The following is a 16496-nucleotide window of genomic DNA, read 5'->3' as shown; positions in this document are numbered from 1 at the left end:
AGTAACTGAAGGAGGCTTACAGCATCCCTAACTCTACATATGCCCATACACATAGTTTCTAGTACTCCTATGTGGAGCTAATCCTTGACCAATATATTAGCGAGAGTAAAGACTGCAGCTCGTTACCGGATCCTGACAGGGACAGGACATCATGGCATGCATACAATTTCTGGAAGCAAAGTGTTTAAAGTAGAAGAATCTACAGGTGACTTGCTGGATTTGCAGTCTTTTTAGCCCCAGGTCCTATCTTTATCTAGCCACTTCCACTTTGCAGCCTGCTTCTCTTTGGCATACATGCAGGCCACAGAATCCTTTAAACACTAAACACACTATAAATATATGTAAAAGATAATGTAGATTACCCTTGTGATAATAAATTACAGCTATGGCCATGGTGTTTAAGGCATCTTTTTTTTTGGATAATGAAGTGAGAGACTAGGAACATTTTAACTTTGTAAATGATCCATAGACACTGTTCATTGAAATAGAACATGTGTGACTAGTTAACCTCAATGAGATTTTTGCTGAATTAAAAATCATAGCATTTCTTCTGAGTGGGCAAATACATTTGAATCTCTTTGAATATATTTTGTCCCAAACAATTTTACAGAGTTCAACATATCAGTAAGATTAATTAAAATGATAAAATGCTTCTTATCATGTTAATTGTCTTCAAATCTTTCATTTTTTCCACACTGATTGCATGTGAAATCATAGCTCTCTAATCTGATTTCCAGTAATTGTTGATTTCCTTTGTTGTTTCTGTGCTTTTGATGCTTGTGTACAGCAGTTACTTTCCCTTCCTACTTTTGGCAGTGTCACACATTACAAAGTGAAACTTAAAAATTCACAACTGAAACATAAAGCTAAGAAGTAAGGTTAAATATCTGCAAATTAGGAAATCCAGAACAGATTTTTTACAAAGTAAAAATGGTAATTGCCTAATTTAAAATTTTAAACTGATTTAAGGAGAGAGAGATCTTCAATAAATTATATACCATGCAATCCTTTTACAAAAGCAGCTCAGACTAATCTGTCAGTCAACTTTGTGAAAACCACTAGCTGTCCCAAGGCTGAATCCTCTAGCGTAAAGAAGAAAACAATGTCACAAATATCATAGCCTGGGCAAAACCTTGTTCTGTTACCAGTGCTCTCACATTCAATATAACTTTCATTTTTAGAGTCTGTTTTTACTGTGCATATCCTAACAAGAATCAAATCTCTTATCCAGATCCTCAAACATCAGTGAAGTGAATGAGGTGCATTGATTTACCCTGTTTGCAAGAAAAAGTTAAAGCACTCCATGCTGCATTATCAGTCCCCTGAGGCATCCAGTAAACTTGTGTATTTGAACCACAATATCTAGCTCCAGTATTTTGCAATTTGTATTTGTATTTGTAAAAGGAAGCATTCAAAGTTTCCTCATCTACTGTATTGGTGGATCATGTGACATAATCGCTTAAACCCCATTGCTTTTGTATTTAAATACTACTGCTTTAGGAAGTTCATTCAGGAAACATTACATGGATTATTCACGCACATACAAATTAAAAAAAAAAATATTTACACTTTCATGAGCAGGAACAATCAAATATAATAAGATTTGGGTTATTTATGCTTCAATAAAAGCCTTTACAAGATGGTTGATAGTTGCTTTGCCCCCCTAGCCAAAGGTATCACAATTAAGAATGAATTTTTCTTCATTGGTATTACAAGTAAATTGTAATGCTTGCCAAAGTTACAGAACACTTCTATGGAACATTATTCAGTGTAACACTTAATACTAACATGTAATGAACCACATTTGCTTTTTTTTTTTCATTAGCTACAGCTCCTGTATTTCTTCAGTGATATCTTAATTATTCTTGGAGGATAATGTCCTACTTCTGTATAAACTCCAATATGAGTTCGTAGTTGGAGGTTTTTTTTAAAAAAAACTTATATTTCTACATGTTTTTGGAATTACGCCCAGCCAGTTCCACTAGTTCTATAGTTTTAAGGGAAGATTTAAGTGGAAGATTTAAAATGCTTGACTGCATAGTTTCTAATCTGGCTGTTAGAAATCAGTATAGAACTAAAACCTGAAACCAAGTACAGGCAAAACTTAGTAGCTGTTTAAAACTGAAGCTCAGTTCTTTTAGTCTTGTTTGTTTCCATATATTGAGTGAAATTATTCATATGCCTATCAGTTTCATAGCACACTTCCTAATCAGGCATCATCCAACTCTTCCTACTTCTGAGCTCACCCTCCAAGACTGTTCAGTCTCATCTTGCAACTCAGGAGGAGGACGCAAGGACTAATGACATTCTCTCCAAATGCTTAAGAACTGATGAGGCTATCATCTCTGGTCCATCTAATCTGCCCATTACTGGTATGGTAAGCACTTTTTTCTGCAAATATTCCACCTGTTCTGGATGTATTTTTCTTTATTATTAACAGGGAGAGGTGGGGGGCAGTGGTCTGACTAAATGTTAGTCCTTTGTTCCTCCTCATGACTCAAGGTTGTATTTTCCTCAGCCTATAAATCATTTCAGTTTCCTGATTCTGCAGTCAGGTGATGTTCCCCTCCTTACAGTACCATTCACCTCTTTTTCTTTGAAGATCCTTACAGAGGAAGGAGATAGTTTTTCTCTGCTTACAACCATTATCTGAGGATGAGAGATTGTTTGCAGTTCTAGTGTATTTGAACCAGTGTTGTTAGCTTAGTCCAAGCAGACTGCAATTTGCTGGCATCTGGGAAAATAGTCTAGGGAAGTACTGTGCATGCCTTGTTTTTATATGGCTTTTGAGGCATTTGCTACTCTGCTGTCAGATCCAAGATACTTGTTCAGGTGGGAGTGTTGTCTTAGATGATGCCTTTGGTCTTCTGCAGTTCCAACATGAAAACTCAGGGATTTGTTACTAAAATATGGCATTAGGTTGACATACCTTTAGCTTGCTGTTTAGCCCTTTTCTGTACATTACAGAGAGGAAGGAAATCCTTTCTAAAAGACTTTCTACCAATGTGACTGAGGGGTAGAACAGTGCACTTGAGAAATCATTTTTCTCTTCAGTGACACAAGGAGGGGAGAGTTGGAAACACAAGGCAAGAAAGTATTTTGTATATATCTTTGTATGTCTTAACCAGAAGATGATGGTCCTCAGACACTTGTGCTTCTCCCCTATGAGAATGATCTTTTGAAACAGTCTCTTCTCCCTCCCACCTTGAGTTCTGTCATTTGCTCCATCTCTATATCTTGCTTTACCTTAAACATGGGATTTTGAGTGGATAAAGCTCCTTCTTTAATGCTTTTGCTGCTCTGCCTAGAGGATCAATTTGTACTATCTGACTGACAGATGAATCTTTAAGAAGAGGTACTTTACCTCCTCTAGCCATAAAGAAATTAAACTCCTGGGACAGATTTTTTTTTCAGCCACAGTGAGAGAAGCCTCCTTCTATAATGTTCAGTGTGAAGCGGAAAAAAAGTACTAAAGTAAATAGAAGCAAAGATAAGCACATGTCCCACCAAATCTCAGAAATATCTGAGAGAATCATCAAGATATTCCCCTCCTCAAACGACAGCTGCAGATCTCTAGACTAGTGCTAGGTTGTGTATTCAGATAAGATTAGAAAACTGTATGCTTCTTCTGAATATATCCTATAAACAGTCCTTAAAGCCTCCAGAAAGGTTAAGGGTAGGATTTTGTGAATGACTACACAAGACTGAGGATATGGGAAGGCTTTCTATAGTCTGTATATATATTTGGTATATGAAGGATTCTTGCTTAGGATAGGTGCATTTTAAAAATTCTTTTTCCTGGAATGTGCTGGAGGTATATCTTTCCCCCAGAGCATATCAAAGATACGTAAAAAGAATTGAAACAAGCTAATCTAAAGGCGCTGTGTCAGCACACAAAAAAGAATTGCTAAACTTTGCTAACAGGAAAACCCTTAAAAAACCTACAAAACAGAGAGGCTAATGACTCATGTTGCTTGAAGGTCCAGAACTGCTCAAGGTTCATGTACAGACTCCTCAAGACTAGTCTGAGATATGGAATGGGATTCATAGACGTACATGTATCCAAAGGGGAACATCTTTAGGGTGAATTCATCTGAAGGGATTATGTCACTGCACTCACATACAGGGAGTCTAAATATTTTTTGGTCAGATGAATCCCAATAGCGGTGTTCGTGTGTCTTTCATACCACAGCAGGATATCCAGAACAGAGCAGCTGTTTTTTTCTTCACTGTCTCTTGTTCCAGGCAGTCTTCCAGGAGGATCACATTCTCTTAATCTCAGGCATTGGCAATTAAACACCCAAGGTGTTTCATTTTTCTGCAGCAATGCTCCTATGACTAGGTGCTATATGATTGCTTCTTACAAAAGAAATTCTGATTTCACAGAAACCTTTATACAGCAGCTTAATCTGTCATTCTGCCTACAGCCATGCAGAGTTGCAATATAAAATATGGACCGTTTCTCAAACTGTGGGTTCAACAATTATCATAATAAACAGACTGATATTTCAAGTAAACTTTGAGTTTAATCATTGAATTTGATCCCAAGTTGATCAAGACTTAGGTTACAGTGAAATTTAAAGAAATAAAAGTGACAGTTTTGCCATGATACAATGACTAAGTCTGAAATGGTCTTATTTTAAAGCTGTGAAGGGCACTGAATCGTATTTGACATGAGTAATTTCAAAGCCACATTAACACAGATGACAAGAAACAAACTAGTCATGATAGGAATACAGCTCAAAACTTAGCTCAGTGTTAACTTTACTTTCAGTTTACTTCAAGGAACTGTGCTCTAGATTTTATGGAATTGTGTCTTTTTGTACAGTATATTTGCTTCCCAGGTAGTATTTATAATTTATTTCTAATTGGTTTTGGAAAACAAGTAATGATAAAATAACAGTAGGATTCCTATCAGGTCTACTTGATATGCTTTAGTTCCAGCAGAAGCAGCACAGTGGAGATATAAACCTAGGCAGAAATTTCTTGTCAAAGTTGACAGGTTAAAGAGATAAGCTGGTGCAATTAGATAGAAAGTAGATAAGATTTTATATTATAAAGTAATATCACAGCATGAGTTCAGATTTTCAAGTTTGTACTCAAGGATGAAAAGATAGGGGATGACATGCAACTGAGGGACCTGCTCACACCTGAGTGTAATTGCAGTTGGAACAAGATAAGATATCACACAAACATAAGAGACATCTGCTTTGCTTGTATTCTGTAATTTGTATGACTTGTCAAATATTACACTAAAGTCTCATTTTTTTTTTATGATTTTTCACCAGTTACACTTTTGGATATTTACCTGAGAGCAAGTTAGACTGTCACAGTGGCTGACTTCTTTCTACTTTGATTTCTGGCTTGTTTCCTCTACAGGCCAGCATTTAATTTGTATACAGGTAATGTGAAAATGTCTTTGTTGCCATTAGTTAGATAAACATATCTACTTGCTTGTTAATAAGCAGCAACCAGAGTTTAAACCACCAAAAACTACCTGGTATTACGCTGCTGTCCAGTTTGTTTGCATGCTGTCCTTATGGACACAGTAGAAGAGCTGAACTCTGGCAGCTGTAGGAGCGTGTGGTGGGACTTGCTCCCATGATACAACTGGGAACCAGTTCATGTGGCACGTTGGACACATCTTTTGTTGTGTGTAGATTGCACACAAGTGAGGAAATCACAGAATCATAGAATAGTTTGGGTTGGAAGAGGCCTTTAAAGGTCATCTAATCCAAGCCCCCTACAAGGAGCAGGGACATCTTCAACTAGATCAGGTTGCTCAGAGACCCATCCAACCTGGCCTTGAATGCTTCCACAGATGGGGCATCCACCACCTCTCTGGGCAACCTGTTCCAGTGTGCCACGACCCTCAGTGTAAAAAATATTTTCCTGATATCTCGTATGAATCCACCTCCCTCTATTTTAAAACCATTACCCCACATCCTATCACAACAGGCCCTGCTAATGAGTTTCTCCCCATCTGTCCTATAAGCCTCCTTTAGGTACTGGAAGGCTGCTATAAGGTCTCCCTGGAGCCTCCTCTTGTCCTGGCTGAACAGCCCCAACTCTCTCAGCCTGTCCTCGTAGGAGAGGTGCTCCAGTTCTCTGATCATCTTCGTGGCCCTCCTCTGGACCCTCTCCAACTGGTCCATGTCCTTCTTATGTTGGGGGCTCCAGAGCTGGATGCAATACTCAAGGTGGGGTCTTACCAGGGCAGAGTAGAGGGGCAGAATCACCTCCCTCGACCTGCTGGCCATGCTCCTCTTGATGCGGCCCAGGATGCGGTTGGCTGCAAGGGTGCATTGCTGGCTCATGTTGAGATTCTCATCTGCCAGCGCTCCCAAGTCCTTCTCCTCAGGGCTGCTCTCAATCCATTCTCTACTCAGCCTGTATTTGTGCTTGGGATTGCCTCAACCCCTGTGCAGGACCTTGCACTTGGCCTTGTTGAACTTCATGAGGTTTGCATGGGCCCACCTCTCCAGCTTGTCAAGGTCCCTCTGGATGGTATCCTTTCCCTACAGCATGTCATCCATACCATACCTTGGTGTCATAGGCGAACATCCTGAGGGGGCACTCTGTCCCCCTGTCCATGTCACTAACAAATATGTTAAACAGTGCCAGTAGTTCAGGTCATTAATTCATAAAATCAAAGCCCTTGGAACTTCTCTCACGTAATTTTTAGCTACCTTCCTTGGATAAGCTATTTTATCCACAGGAAGCCAACATGCTTCTTCCCTATGGAGGTTGTACAGCAGATGCAGCTAAGAGATAACAGAATAAAAGCAAATACTGGTGAAATGAGAGGAGGGGCGCACACAAGCTGCAACATTCAGATAGGACTTTCTGAGTCTTTGGGAGATGGCATACCACTAAAATTTTGGCTTTTAATTTATTTACATTTCAAGTTCACCAACAAAAATCACTACAGTTCTGGACTATTCAAGTGAGCTATGAAACAGAAGAGAAAATATTTAAAGGTAACTTAAAGATAATCAGAGTGCCATTTTCAAACCTGGAGTTGCCAGTATGCCGGAGACTTGGCACATTTCTTTCCATAGCTGCGTCTTTTCCCACTAGATAGGGTAAGTCAGTCACTCAAAAGCTTATTGATATTTGAGTGTTAGCTATTGTGAGTATGGCTTTATTTACTTAAAGAGGCTGAAAATATCTGTTCACAAACATTATTAGTCACTGAAAGCACTAGCTTACTGTACAATAATGCAAACTAGGATAAAGAGGCAATTCAGGAAAAAAAAAGAAATACTCAAAAGAAATCATTAAGATTAGATGAAATGAACCTACTGACTGCTTTTTGTTTCTTTTGTTCTTTACCCTGTGCTTCCTCTCAGGCAGACATACACTCCAACTTTTGAACTAGCACATCTAATGGTTTGTTCTCTTTCTGTGTGGTGGCTCAGCCCCAGGCAGCAGACAAGCACCCATACAGCTGCTTGCTTGCTTATGTTCTCCCACTCCTAGCAGGACAAGGGAAAAAAATAGGAAAAACAAGAACAAAAAAAACCTCATGGGTGAAAATAAAGCAACTTAATAGATGAAGGGAAAGTGGGAGATGGAAAAAAAAAAAAACCAAAAAAACACTTAACCTCCACCTCACTCAGACAATCAGCATCCAAATAATAGGCACCTCAGAATCCATTACCACTATCATCTATCTCCCTTTTGAATGCTAACCATGACATTACATGGTCTAGAATGCCTCCCTGGCTAATTTGGACCAGCTGTCTTGGCTGTGTCCTGTCCCAGCCTATTAATGGTTTCACAGGTGTACTGCCTCAGTCAAACTCTCCACCTGGTGCTGTTTTATCCTCGAAAAGATAGCTCCAACCTAGCTAGACCCAGTATGCTCTTGCATGAGTCCAAAGGATCTGCATATGGCTTTGACATCCTTTAATCATTGGCATTGCTGACATCTCAGGAAGGGCACATGCTGGATGCAGCTCATCTCACCAAAGGACGATGCCTGCACTAGTTACACATAATTGCCTTTACAGGCAGCGATGCCAGAATAGGTGCCTATGGACCACAATTCAGCTGGTTGACTTCAGGGACTTAATTCACCTGCTTAAATAGAAGCAGTTCATGCCATCTGGGTCTGGAAATTTGGATGTGAGGCCTAAAACGTGCATGACGTCTGAAATATTAGATTGCTGTTAGAGTCTATCCAACTCTGCAGCAGCTATAACTTAAATGAGAGCCCGTTGTAACTATCCCCTGCCTGAACAACCTACTTTTAAACCTCAGTTTTACAAAGGTATATATCTGGAATTTACTGCCAAGCTAACAACCAGCTACACAAGCTGTGGGTGTGGGGAAGGAAACAGAATGAGGGAAAGATACAGCTGAGTCTGAGCACACAGTAGGAGAAAAATTCATCCCCCAACTACAGGTAATCAAGGTAGTGAGATACTTTGGTGGGTGCATGAGACCTTGATTCACTGAGTGCTATCTGGGCTCTGTGTCTTCAGGCTGATTTATCAGCCTCTATCAGCAGCAGATGTCCTTTTAGGAGCTTGCAGATACTGGAACACAGCTGTGAGTTCTTTGGCCTTGGGAAAACTTGAAGGGCAGTAGAGGACATGGCATAAACCTTGTGAGTGATGGATAACAGCTGGTTTGGGAACCAGTTATGAACCTCTACCAAACCAGATGGAAATCTCTCCAGGGCAGCCCTGAGCATGTGATTAGCCATCCGCTAATTAGCGATCCTCTAGCTGGCTAAAAACATTTTTCCTCTTTTTTTTTTTTCCATCCTGAGGACAAGGTATGTGATGTAAGGTACAGCACATAGGCTGGAAAGAAAATAAAGTAGGAAGGAAAAGTGAGTAAGCAGCAATGAAACAAGAACCTGAGTTCAGGGACGACTGACTTCCAGGATTCAGTGAAGGCTGCCTGCCTGCCAGGCAGAGATGCTATGATCCGATGGTGCTTGGGTTGAGTTTCCTCCACACACAAGTCCTAGGCTCTACCTACTACTTGAGAATACAGTTGCCAGTCCTTTAGAATGAAATAGTTTCAATTACGGGATAGTGGGTGTTTTTGCAGTTTATGGAGAATTCGATATTGCTTGAGGAAAAATGAAAACTCTTAAATTTTAATTTTTCTTTTACTTTGTTTACTCTATAAATAGTTGGGTTCAAAATTGTCTGTGGCAGGAATACAGCTGCAGCAACAGGATAATAGAAATTTTTTCTGCCTTTTAAAATCTAAATACCAAAACATTGGATTTTTTAAAATAAAAACTATGACATAAACAGTAAATTCAATAAGGATGTCATAAATATATCCAAAACCATGCAATAGGTAGAGACATCTCCATGGTTTCTGAAAAAAAAACCCAAACCAGTAAAGTTTAGCATTACAAAGCAATATCTGATTTAGTCTATTCAAAGCATGAACTGAATGCAACAAGTATTTCAAATGTTAATTGTTCTACCACAGAAGAAGCTAATTTGTTTTATAAATAAATGTTTCTTTTTCCCCTTTGAGAAAATTCCTTATTAGAGTTTAAAATAGTACTGGACTAGAGGGAGTGCAGAGTATATTTTAAGTAACGATTTCCATACAGATATGGCTAAAATCTATTTAGCTGTGCATTTTTACGCATCTGTCACCAATATATCTGACTGCTGTTGGTGCCAACATTTCATTTTCATTGATTAGTGAAATTTAAAACAAATGTGTTCTAAACACACTAGTGGAATTATGTTCCACTTGAAGCATACAAGTATTGGAATATAAATTCAACACTTTTCAAAGCACTCCTCAGATACTGTAGTAAGTTATCTATTCTTGCCGTATGAGTGAAATTGTCTTTTCCCTCAAGACAATTGAAGAATTGTCTATCCAGCCTCTTTTGTTTGCATGCACTAATTGGGAATAGAGGTGTTTCTGAGATCTGGCAAGGATCTTCAGTTTTCCATAACAGTCCCAAAAACATAAAAAGGAGGTTATGGGAAGAACAGGAGTGAGTGATGGAAGAGGTGCTAAGGTAGTTTTAGCTGAAGCATGCTGTGACTTTGCTGACAGCTGATTGGACCAATTTCAGAAGTGTCCCTAAAATTTAGTACTATTTTTATTTCAAGACTCTCAAATGCTTGTGTCATTCAGCAGAGAAGATATTCCAGGGGGAAAACAGTGTTTTGTAGGAATTTTTAAAACCAACCCACCCACACTTCTCTAAAAAAAACCAAACCCTAATGGTATTTTGGGTAATATCGAACAATTTAATCTTGAAGCTCAGCTGGAGACAGCTGATTTAAAGGGTCTTTCTTCAGACTTTTTTACTTTCCATGTTCTGGTTTTGCTTTTTGTTTAGAAAAGTAACAAACTAACATCTTAAGATTTCCTGGGCTTAGTCCTGTTTGAACTGGAGAACACAGAGAAGGGTTTGAATAATTCAGATAACCAGTGTATTTTTTTTCTGACTGCTTTGTATGTGTGAATTTAGAGCTGAGTTTCCAGACTGACAGCTAGGCTGTTGCCAGATCTGTAGGTATGATCTGGGAATAGAGAACTGTCATCATCAGGGCTGTCAGTTCAGCATTTGAATAGAAACAGGACTCACACGTTATTTAAAGCACTGTACTCTGCATAAATTTAAAATAAACTTTACCATCACAGAGTCTAAAGGGCAAGCTATCAATCACTTTAGCAACTCTCACTTGATGAGCTGGAGTTGGAGTCAGGGTTTCACAAGTGCTGTTCTCTTTCTCAGTGTTGCTCACTGTCTGGGTGGGAAGTGCCAAGGGCAGATATCCTGGGTTGGAAAAGTTCAAGAAAATAATATTTTGGTTATAAATTGTTATTTGTAACAACTATAGCTTTTTAGAGATATTTAGTATACTGCCTAATTAAGATACAGAATTTCTAGCAAAGTAGCACTCATCATCAAAATCCTGACCTGAGGCACTTAAATTTTCTGTTAACTGGCAAGGCAACAGTCTCATCCCAATTCAAAACCAAGTTCTATGCATATTATTCTAATGTAATTCATATACATTTATTGTTAAAGGGAAATATCAATCTGAAGTTAAAACATTTTTATAATTCCCAGTGCTAGTAGTTGATTCAATCAATTAATGGCAGTGAAATTTGCGCTAAGGTGTTCTCAAAGCTAATGGCAAATTATTATTTGGAACTTTCACAACCAAGTACAGTCATCCTTTTGAAAGCATTGTGCATATCACTCATTAAACCCATCAAGCAAATAAAGGCCGTGGTTCTTCTATTTTCTGCTTGACGTTTTAAACAGGTATCTCATTATCTGAATGTCCATAAAAGTCACCTCTTTTATTGCTCTGAAATAATGCAGTTGCAGCCAATATGTTGAAATAATATTAGAGATACAAATTAAAACCAAAACAAGGACATTTCTAGTGTAGGTTGTCACTTCAAGTGAGTGGAATGACAGTTTAAGCTAGAATTTCTTTGCTTTTGTCAGTTCTCATTGGACCCTTAACATTTAATTAGTGTACTGTGAAGTCATTTTTTAAACTTTCTTTGCTTGAGTAAAATATAACTAGAATGTCTACCATGAAAACTGAAAAGAACAGAAAAAAATTATATAATATTTGTAGTGATTTTTGCTCATAAAAAGGCTCAGCTAAAGACTTGATATAATGCCCATCCCTAGAGGCCATAGAAGTAGTACCCCAGCTGTTGTATCTTTTGTAGAAAACACGAGTCTTCTAAGTAAAATGACTTTGGACATCCTTATGCTGTGTTTCTGCAGTAGCAGATTTTTCTGCTGAAACAGAGGCCAACAGTAGCATCATTTGTTCCAGGTATTTTCAAAGAACATAAACTAACTTAAGTTTAAAATGTATGTTAATACGGTAAGTGCAGTGGCCATGGTTACTGTCAGCCAAGTTATTTGTCTTATTTAAGTGGAATTTCTGAAAAAAAAAAAAAAAAAAAACCCCTTAATTATGCTGATGAATTTGTAGTAATGTTGCCCTGGGGAAGTGCTAGTTGGTGGTGTTCTTCGTATTACCTCTGATGAGAGTGTAAAGCTGTTAGGATGCATGTTGGAGAAATGCTTCATATTTACTGAGATGAAGTTAATATAAGACTTGAAAGTTTTACCAATAGAGCTGTTTTTCAAAAAAAGTTTGCATTAATTTCCTATTAGTTCTAAGTGTGTATTTAAATAACTTGCTGCATAATGTCAAAAATTTCAACCTTCTCCATGACTGAGAATAATAAAGGTAAGATATCTTCCTTTTGTCATTCTGATCATGTCAGACAACCCATTTTGTTATTTCATCTTTTAGTCTTTATCTCCTTCTACTTCACAGCTCAGAGAGATCCTCTTCTCATTTTCAAAGCCTTGCACAACCAGAAGGTTATCCTGTAACAATCTCAAAGTCCATTCTTTTTACTCTGTCCTATTTTTCCTCCTGAGAACTCTTTTTCTATCCCCTCCAGACTATGAATTTTTTTTCATATTATCATGTATGCTTGGAACTGCCTCCATATTCTCATATGCAAACTAATCTTCCCTTCATTTTTTAGTGTGACAAATTCCTTTTTTTTCCCTCGCATTTTCTAGGTAGTAAATAACATTCCTGAAATTTAATCAACAAATGAGAGCATTAAAGATGTTATACATTGTTTGAATACAAACTTGTTCAACATTTTTCCAGGATTGATGTAGAAGTTATATTAAAAAAAAAAATTACAGCCAGATGATATAATAGTAAAATCACACTTTAAACAGCAAGATTGACTTATCAGCAGAGTTGCTTGTTTGTGTGAGCACTTATTTGGGGATGGTAGAGCTAGTAAAGTGTTCTGAAAATTATATGTTCATATTTTTTGTCTAAATAGGATGAACATTCCTATAAAAGCCACTGTAATTTCCACTGTGGTAACAAAGTTGGACAATGAAGATTTAGCTTAATTTGTGTCAAAATTTATAGTTAATGGGAAGATCCAAGAGAAGTGATTTTGCAAAAATATAAGAAGATATTAAGAAAATGTAAAATAATTTAAGATTATGTTTCATCTTTAGTCAGTTATGATAGTAATTCTTTGTATTAATATACAGAAGGCATAGATTTTTTTTTTCTGTAAGATCATTATATGAATAAGATTACATTATAGTAATTAGACTGGGTAAGAAAAAAATGGAGAAAACAATACTGTATCATTGTAATGACTGTTTTGTAATCCTGAGGAGAAAAATAGTGGTGTTTCTTTACTTTTTTTACCAACTTTATAGTCAGTTAAACAAATGAAGATAACTTATAATTTTCCACATAGGCAAATCTATTTTGTAAATTGAAAGAGGTCTGTACACTTACAATTTCTTAACGTTTCATGTTTACATATTTCCTTAAAAACAGATGCTATATTATTATCAGTCAATTCAAAAGATATACTTTGGTCATTTTAGAAAAGGGTACAAATGGCACCCAACACCAGCTACTTCTAGACTATTTTTCCGTGTTTAAGGATATCAGTATCATCTTTTTCAGCTTTACACAGAACAGCACATTTTCCTTGACTATTAAGTGTCAATATTCGACTAAACTCAGTGGAATATTGACCAAAAAAAACCCTTTGCGATGGACTTGGCAGTGTTAGATTTGTGGTTGGACTCAATGATCTTAAAGGTCTTTTCAAACTTAAATGATTCTGTGATTCTATGAGGCTATAATTACATAAGCTGGCGGACATTGTACACTTCTTTTTCAGTGCAGAGTGGGGATGTGTTTATTCTGATAAGATTCCATTTTTGGATATCTCCATACTGTTTTTCACAAATTCTTTTTGTCAGTTTGCATTATTTGGTATAAGGTTATAGTATTCACTATGTTTGCTAAACTATTTGTCTAATGTTGCTATGCACGACTAAATGATTTCTTCTTTCTAGAACAGAAGTGCTTAGATTTGAAGAGAATTAAAGGGTCCAAGTAATGTATATAAATGCTGCAGAATAAAAAGTTGCAAGTCAAAAAAAACCCAAACCCAAACAGCAAAGCACAGTTCTAGATCACTCTTAACAGTAAAAATCTTCTTTAACTGCTCCAGAATATGACCTTAGTTTAGCATGTAAAGGGTGAGAGTTCTCCTCCTGCTTCACTTCTCGTGAGCTACCTTATGCTAGAGCACTGTCCAAGGCCACTGACTTTTTCTCAGTTGTAGGGTTATGATGATACTGTCATTTCAATTTCCGTTATGTATTTCAGACACATTTCTCCTATACTCTAAATACACATACATAGAAAGGCAGTAGAAGGAGGGAGCTGGTTCTGGGGCTCATGGGCTCGTGATCCTTAGCTGCCTGGTTTCAGTAAGGCACCATTCCTTTGTGATTCCTCATTTCCTATTTACAGTCCTGGAATATGGTTTCAGACCTATCAGCCCTCATTTGCAGATAATTTGGGGCCATGAGCACAGTAAGAGGCAGAACTACTTGCAGTAAGTTTCTGTTAGCAAAGACTTCCCTTAAATAAGGATAATTCTTCTCTGGTTTCTTTGTCTGATGCAGAAGCAGTTGCACTGAAGCTACATTTTGTGATTTTTAGATACTTCACTCAAGTGACCATACTTTGTTTAACGTTCCTATGAGGCTACCGATGTAAATACCATTTTTTTTGTTGTTTTCAGTAGTATCACATTTTTATATAAAAAAAAAAATTAAGAAGCTAAGTTAATGTAGCCATATGCTACATTAATGCATTCTTAATAATGATATTCTGTCATTTTACACTCTTGGTTGAATACAGAGGGTGATTTTTCCTGCTTAGTTTCTGCTACAGTACACAGAATTCCATGATGAGTTGAAGGCAATATTTTACATTTAACGGTAAGAATTTTTTTTTAAACTATTCTAGTACTGTCAGGTAATTATAACATGTCTTTCCTAGCAGTAATGGGCACCACAGGAAATAAAACAGCAGTACAGACTTAATCAAACTGGAATGACAAGGTCATTGAAAAGTTAAATGCTTTTTTTTTATATTGATAACATGTTCCATAAAAAGAATTATGTTAAAATGTAAGAGAATGTGCCCAATCATTTGCTCATAATTTTAATTTCCTTACAGCTATCTAATTGCTCATTAAAGAGCAGTAGCCATTCTAAAGTGTGCATTGCTGAGGTGTCCACTGTTCTTCAGTGTAAAACTCTCTAGTGTCTGCAGTTCACTATCTGTTTGTTTATTTTCAATTTTTATCCATTAGTGTCAAACACATTTAATATATGCAAAGACCATCCTCAGTCACAATTGTTTCATTATTAAGGCCCCAAAATGTACATAACTGACAGAATTTTTGTTCTGTATGTCTTCAACTTACTTCATGTCTTCATTTTCTGCAAACAAAAATTGAAACAAGTACAGCTTAAAGGCCTGGAGTCCTTGTTTGAACTAAAGGGATAAAAGACAGAGCAACTTCATCAAAGGTCAGCTCTCCCCTCCTACCCTTTCGAGTTCCAGAAAAGGGTGACTTGAAGGAAAATCTCTACTAGGTTGCTATGAACTGCTTTTGAGGGGAAGGTATTGCTTGAATCTATACACTGTCCCCAAAGACTCCAGGACTCTATTTCCTTGTCCTTCTGGCTGAAGTAATCTTTTACCTTGTTCTAAAGCCCTGAAGATGTATGTCAGAAAGAAAGAAAGAAAATAAAAGATTTCATCCATGATTCAGGAAGGCTAGGCCTGTCTGGGCAACATAACCTAGAAACAAGTGTATTTTATTTCTTCTCTTTCTGTTAGTCCAAAGGCACTGTGGATTCTAAGAAATGGTCTTATGAACCACAATATTCCTGTCTATGAATCCTTGCTTTTTAGCTAGGCGTGTAAAATTGCTCTCACAGCATCAGTGGTAGATGCTCATAAACATGTTCAGTCAGTAGAAGCTTCATTTAATGTCACAATGTTCACAGAGTTTCTGACAGACAGGTGACCCACCATCTGAATTAAAATTTATTTTCAGGAAGGGTGGGATCCACCAGCCTACTGACCTAGTTGAAGCCTGGTTGAAAAGTTGCAACATGCCTGAAGTTTTTGTTTTGCTTTGCTTTGATTTTAGGGGGTTTTGTTTGTTTTCCTTGACAAGGGTTGGGTTTTCTTTTGGTAATGCCAAATAAAATTGATTAAGATTTTTTTTCCTGAAAGAAAGTATCAGAAGATTAGATTTTCAAAACTGGGAGTTAGGCTGTAAGAGTGTCACCATATTATACAGATTGGAAGGCGAAACATACCATATACCTTCCTTTCTCCCCATAACATAACAGAAAGAATGTGTGCAGAGAAAACGTGGGTTATTTTTCTCTGCATGAGCAGCAGTTAAATTCTGTAATACTGGGAGGGACTGACTCTGGATTCTTTTTCTTTGCAGCTGTTTCACTGTCTGTGAACTACCTGTGTATTTCTTGATTATGTGGAAAAAAAAAAAAGACACATGATAAGTAGCAGTTCCTCCTGTTCAAATCGCCTTCCTATCTGATTCAAAGCAAGCACTGC

At 37.3% G+C, this 16496-nt stretch overlaps 1 long non-coding RNA gene across 1 annotated transcript in view; it reads left to right on the top strand.

Annotated features, from left to right (window-relative positions):
* The first annotated feature begins 2283 nt into the window (after window positions 1–2283).
* LOC147601995 (uncharacterized) overlaps window positions 2284–16496 on the top strand; it is a 132886-nt gene continuing 118673 nt past the window's right edge. The window contains exon 1 of the long non-coding RNA XR_015257560.1: window positions 2284–2372. This is a non-coding gene — a long non-coding RNA (uncharacterized LOC147601995). The remainder of the gene's footprint in view (window positions 2373–16496) is intronic.

This window comes from Chlamydotis macqueenii, chromosome 1, assembly GCF_036417535.1.
Source record: "Chlamydotis macqueenii isolate bChlMac1 chromosome 1, bChlMac1.mat, whole genome shotgun sequence".
NCBI lineage: Eukaryota > Metazoa > Chordata > Aves > Otidiformes > Otididae > Chlamydotis > Chlamydotis macqueenii.
This window is presented reverse-complemented; position numbering and strand designations above follow the sequence as displayed.